The sequence below is a fragment of the Triticum aestivum genome, chromosome 5A (assembly GCF_018294505.1).
Source record: "Triticum aestivum cultivar Chinese Spring chromosome 5A, IWGSC CS RefSeq v2.1, whole genome shotgun sequence".
Classification (NCBI taxonomy): Eukaryota; Viridiplantae; Streptophyta; class Magnoliopsida; order Poales; family Poaceae; genus Triticum; species Triticum aestivum.
The window spans coordinates 390,103,812-390,110,594 of record NC_057806.1 but is presented as its reverse complement, the minus strand read 5'-3'; positions in this window follow the sequence as shown (position 1 = coordinate 390,110,594).

The following is a 6,783-nucleotide window of genomic DNA, read 5'->3' as shown; positions in this document are numbered from 1 at the left end:
TGTACACGCGAGTTTTATGAGTTCAGGCCCTTCTCAGAGGAAGTAATAGCCCTACGTCTCGGAGCCCAGAGGCGGTCAACTGGATATATGCGTGTGAATTACAGAAGGTGCGAACCCTTGTCCTAGAGGAGGGGGGTGGCTTATATAGAGTGCGCCAGGACCCCAGCTCCCCTCCGTTACACAGGGTTCAATGTTCATAAAGGAGGAGTGTTACTGGTAACGTCCGAAGTAAAGTGCTATAAATGTCCATAAAGCTATGACTTAAACCCCGACCGTTGCGGAGTGAAGGGCTTCACATCTTCTGGTGGTCGAGTGGTTGTTAGCATGGTCGAGTGTCTTCAAGGTGGTTGAGTGAACACGTCTTCATGGTCGAGTGGATGATGGTTTTTCTTCGACTGCTTCTGGTTCTTTGTAGAGATGTCCTTGGGGAGGATATGTTGGACAGATCCATGACCCTACCCTAGGTACATAGCTTCATCATTAGTCCCCGAATGGATCATAGTTTGAGTGGGGAAGGAGTTGGGAACACTTCCGACTCATTCTTTGTGCTATGAGTACTAGTACATTGGCACGTGCATAGCACGTTCATGGTCTATACTTCTATTTGGTTTAAAACAAATTATTAATAAATTTTATATGAAATATACGAGAGAGTGAAAATCTACAATATAGTCTTTTTTTGTGAAAGAAAATCTATAATATAGTCGACAAGGGGACGGCTTATATTCACATGCTACCAAAATTGTTTCATTGACTATTTAATTTTGACTCTTGAAATTGATTGTTTATATACAATGGTCCAGCGCAAAAATGGTTAGAATACGGAGAAAAAAAATCAAGGATGTAAGTTGCTAGTACTTCTGATTGTAATATGTATTGATTTAAGGCGCTCAACTGTTTGCCTTTTTTGCTTAAAAAATTGATCAACATTTTGCAAAGTATTCCTACGGAGGTATGTCTCAACCATCATCTCATGTTTATCTCATGTACGTTTGTACTCATCGCTGAACTTGATAGTCGGGGCCCTCGTTTGCATGTTCGGAAGAGAGTACGGAATGGAGGGAAGTGATGTGTCCGAAATAGCACCTCACGTGAGTTAAGCCTTTATTGTGACCCACACATCAGTGAGTGGATGGTCCTCGTCTAGAGTATGAGAGAACACTCTAGATTACAGCTGCATTTCCTTTCTGGCAAGGAGTACTGACATCTGACAGCATAGAGAGGCAGGACACATCGCGAATCCCTGCACTTTGGGCCGCTAGATTACCTGATCGCACGGTTAGTGTTTGTCCACGATAGCTGCATAATTAGGCAAATTTGATATCAGCCATCGGATCTAAAAGATCCAACGGTCCATGTGCTTCCATATTCGTATACTATATAGTAGTATAGATACCTTGTTCTGGAACAATGAATTGAGGAGACGACGTCAACTCCTTTTTCAGTCGCCTTGGTCCATTCTTGGTTTTTTTGTCGAGTGAATTTTCACGGTAGAATTCCGAATGATAATGTAGAGGGCGTTTTCAGTCTGGCAAATTGCTCTGCTCTCCGCGGATTTCGCGGGATTCGAATTTCGGGAAGCGCGCCAGACGGGCGAGACCGTGGTAATCGGGACGGATTAGGCAAGTCTCCTCAATCTCCGTGCCACCTTTTTCGCCACGTACTGCGCGCCCGACTGTTGCGGGATTTGTTTAGATCGTCCGGGTCCACCAGTCAGTCACTTGGGGAACGACCTTATAAAAGGCACCGGACAAGGCCTCTGCCCCGTGCGCTCCCATTCTCTTTTCTTCTTCCTTCGACCTCCCCGTCACGCTCACTCCTGCCCTCGTCGGCGAACCCTCGCTCGAACTCGACCCACCGCCATGGGGAAAGAGAAGACGGTGGCGTTGGAGCGCGCGAAGAAGGCAACCGCGAAGGCGAAGGGCAAGCGGACCAGCCGGGGCGGACCCTCGTCGAGATCCGGCCTGCCGTCGGGCTGGATCCAGGGCGACTGGATCCGCTCGACGATCAGCCAAGATGACCTCGACGGCCTGGTGGAGGAGGGACTGATCCCCCACAAGTCGGCGCGGCTCCCGGGGAACGAGACCGAGCCGCAGCCAAGGGAGGGTGAGTGTGTTCTCCTCGCCACCTACGTAGATCGCAGATTCTCACTACCTCCCCATCCTTTCTTCCGGGCCTTTTTGAACTTCTTTGGGGCTCAGCTCCACCATTTCACTCCAAACACCATAGTCTATCTGGCTGCTTTTGTGTCAATGTGTGAAAATTTCTTGGGCTGTCGACCGCACTGGGGTCTTTTCAAACACATCTTCACTTGCTGCTCCCAGTCGGTCAAAAAGGCTAATCCGAGTGATGAGAGGACGCATGTGATCCAGATGTGCGGGGGCCTGGGGATCTAGATGAGGAACAAGAGCACCTTCCCAGCAATGATCCTTCCCGACTCGGTCCGGGGTTGGCAGTCGACTTGGTTTTACTGTAAGGACCAGCCGACCCCGGGTCAGTCGACTGGACTTCCTCCCTTTTCTTTGGCTCGAGTGGAGAAGCCCTCCTCCCTGAAGGTGGTCCTAGAAGAGAAGGCGCGGGTCAAGGTGCTGGTCGAGTGGGTCGTCCAACTCATCCGCGACAGGGTGACTGGGATGGACCTGCTGGAGGTCTTTCTCGGTCGACGCATCCAACTGCTTCAGGCACGTGATCATCCGATGTGGATGTACTCTGGGCTCAAGGACTCCACTTGGATCCACCCGGAGGACGTCAGTGAGGACATCTTGGAGAAGTGGCTGATGGGAATCACCAATAACAAAGACAACCCTCGGGGGTCTAGGAGGGTGATTTCATTTGACCACTCGCATCAGCCAGAGCACATATGATTTAGTTTTATCAAGTATCTTTCCGATTCACTGTGTGACACCTTGTTGACGGTCGACTGTACTCCTTTTGCTCGTTGTTCTTTCAGGCTCTCATTGACATGTACTCGATGCCCAACAGAGTGCAGGAGCAAGACGTCAAGGAGGGAGCGAGCGGCGGCGAGAGCGGCAAGTGGCACTCGGATGCAGAGGAGGACGAGGAGAGCGACGACTCGAGCGATGACGAAGAAGTCGACTCGCCTCCTCGCAGAGAGAGGAGATCCAAGCACGCACACGACCCGACGAGCACCCCGGACCTGGCGACCGCGCCGACTGGGCAGTCTTCGAAGCGCCCCCAGACGTCTTCTCCAGCGCCGATTGAGAAGGCCCCAAAGCAGCCCAAGGTTGTGCCACCTCCAGCTCCAAAAGCACCGAAGGCCACCTCCTCCAAACTGCCCAAGGCTTTGCCCAGGATCAAAGTGACTGTCCCTACCATCTCCGGGTAATCATCTGACTTATTCTTTTCATCGACTCGAGCAACAGATCATAACCGACTGAGTACGGACACTTGCAGAGCTGCTACATTGGGAACCTCTTCTCTCCAGTATCGAGACGAGGAGATTAAAAACGCGGTTACCTCTAACCCAGGTAGAAACTCTTATGATCTTGTTCTTGATTCCTTGGTCGATTGTATTCTAGTGGTTCACTTGGGGTCAAATGATCTGTCTTGCAGCTCCACCCAACGTCATCGATCTTCCAGATGATGATGAAGATGTGGCTCTTAAGCCCAGCAAGAGCAAGAAGGTAGAAGCTGGCAAGATGTCTCGGTAAGGGCCAACAACAACAACACCCGTCCGTCAACCTGAAGACGTGGGCAGGGCCTCTGTAACCTTCGCTGCACCCAAGTCGAGTGAGCACCCCGCGCCGTCGACTGCACCGGTGATTCCTTCAATCGTCCAACTCCACGCCACGGAGCTGCAAGCTGCCACACTTGGGTCGCCTGCTCTCTTCTTCACCAGCTACCCATCCCGGACAACCAGTCGGAAGCGGCCGCGAAAGCCATCCGACAGGCTGATGTGATGATGGAGCGGATGAAGACGGTGCATGAGAATAGCCAGGCTGCCTACGACGCCAGCGCTGCTCTCCGGGCCAATGTCCAGGTAAGTAGACTTTTCGACTGCTCTTGTCCTATCAGGATATGCTACCCGAAAAATTTTCTTCTACACAATCTCCTATTGTTTTCGTCGAATCAGTGCACCCACTGGGTGTTTTATTGTCTTTGGTAGTTGCATTCTTCCACTCGGTCTGGGCAAGTAGGATCTGAACCGGTGGGGGCACGCTAAGTACACCCACTGGGTGTAGTCCCCGAGACCGCGGTCGACTACTAGCAGTCGACTGGGGTATGAGTTCTACCTTCCTTTTTTTTCTTCTACTCGGCTCGGGCGAACCGGTCGAGTAGGATCTGAACCAGTGGGGGCACGCCAAGTGCACCCACTGGGTGTAGTCCCCGAGACCACAGTCGACTGTTGGCAGTCGACTTGGGTCTGAACAGCTTTTTTTTGACTTGATCCGGGTGGACCGGTCGAGTTGGGTTTTAATCAGCGGGGGCACGCCAAGTGCACCCGCTGGGTGTAGTCCCCGAGACTACAGTCGACTGTGTGCAGTCGGTTGGGGTCTCAAGTGACTTCCTTAGGTTTTATTCACTCAGAAGTAAACAACCTTTGATCTTGTTGACTGACCCGTCTTTTGCCTTCTGTAGAAGTCTTGTACTCTTATTTCCAAGTTTGCTGAACTTGAGGAGAAGCAGAGGCAACTCAACCTCGACTTGGAATTGGCCCAGCAGAATCTGAAGAAAGCTCAAGACGAAGCTGCTGGTATGGAAGGTAACTGCCTGTCGACTGTCTTTCAATATATTTCTTCGATCTCTTGTTTGATTCGATTGCTTCTTTTGTAGAGAAAATGAAGTTGGCTTTGGAGAAGAAGGACTCGGACCTCGCCGCCGCGCAAAAAGCAGCCCAAGATAAAACTGCTCTCGCAGACCAGAAGCTGGCTTTAGTCGGGACGCTGGAAGGGGAGGTGAACATGCTGAAATCTTGCCTCAATGAATCTAACCGTGAAGTGACTAGTCTGAAGAAGGACAAGGTTGCCCTGAATGAAAAGCTGGAGTCCGCGATCCGCAAGAGGAATGACACGGAAGCTTATCTGAGGACTCTTGCCAAGAAGCTCTATCTCGTGCTGGAAGGTATTTCTTTTAAACCGACTGTGTTGATGCTTGCGAACGGATCCTGCTCGGTCAACTCACTAATTTTTGGCTGCAGAATTCTGCCAAGACTTTGACGAGGAAACTGGAAAGGTCAAGACGGGTCTGGACCCTATCGCTTCTCCAGTTTGCGACAAAACTGCAATGAACGTGTTCCGACTGGAGTCCCGTATCGCCAGTGCCACAAGCTACCTCGTGCGCCTGAAGGAGGTAGTCTCCCGAATCGACTCATCGCTTTGGCCAAGGGCGACGCTTCAAAATGACCTGGAATCCCTGATGGCTCGACTGAACGAGGTCCCTGACCGAGTGCAAGAATGGAAGAAGTCCTCCGCCCGGTGTGGTGCTGACGTGGAGCTGTCCTTGGTGCGAGTCCACTGCAAGGAGGCTCGTGAAGACAAGCTGGCTGCGATCAAGGTCGCTAACACTAAAAAAGCATGACTTCCAGTCCTTCATGGAAACTTTCATCGCTGCTGCTACTCGAACCGCGGATGGGATCGACCTGGACGAATTCGTCGAGACTGCCAGCCCTCCTCCTGCCGAGTGAACAAACTTATGAGACTTGAATCTGCTTTAAATTTGCCTCGAAATGCCGAGTGGTTGCTTTAACCGTTAAACTCCTTCGGGCTTGATGCTCGAATACTTTTGGTTTGCTGCTTGGAACTTTAGGATTTATCCAAATTTGGTTTATCTCCGAATACGCTTGCGTTTTGCCTTCGAATGGACTTTGTTAACTGCTCGGAATAGTCCTTGCGCTGGAGATCCAGCTCTGAAGTGGTGGCTCCAGTCGACCTGCGCTTCGTCGTCCTTGTGGATAGGGATGGAACGCACATTGTACTTGTGGTGTAGCTCCGAAGGAGAAGGTTGCAGTCGACCTGCACCTCGTCGTCCTTGCGGATAGGGATGGAGCGCATGTTGTATTTGTGTTGTAGCTCCGAAGGAGAAGGTTGCAGTCGACCTGCACTTCGTCGCTTGCGGATAGGGATGGAGCGCACGTTGTACTTGTGTCGTAGCTCCGAAGGATAAGGTTGCAGTCGACCTGCACCTTGTCGTCCTTGCGGATAGGGATGGAGCGCACATTGTACTTGTGTCGTAGCTCCGAAGGAGAAGGCTGCAGTCGACCTGCACCTCGTCGTCCTTGCGGATAGGGATGGAGCGCACATTGTACTTGTGGCGTAGCTCCGAAGGAGAAGGTTGGAGTCGACCTGCACCTTGTCGTCCTTGCGGATAGGGATGGAGCGCATGTTGTACTTGTGGCGTAGCTCCGAACCTCCGAGTGGGAGGGTCGCTCCCCACTTGGTAGGATTTTACAAACTTAGGCGAGTACTGGACTGCAGCTAAGCCTCCGAGTGGGAGAGCTTAGGCGAGTAGTAGACTGCAGCTAAGCCCCCGAGTGGGAGGGTTGCTCTCCACTCGGTAGGATTTTTTAAACTTAGGCAAGTACCGGACTGCAACTAAGCCTCCGAGTGGGAGGTCTTAGGTGAGTACTAGACTGCAGCTAAGCCTCCGAGTGGGAGGGTTGCTCTCCACTCGGTAGGATTTTTTAAACTTGGGCGGGTACCGGACTGCGGCTAAGCCTCCGAGTGGGAGGGCTTAGGTGAGTACTAGACTGCAGCTAAGCCCCCGAGTGGGAGGGTTGCTCTCCACTCGGTAGGATTTTTTAAACTTAGGCGGGTACTGGACTGC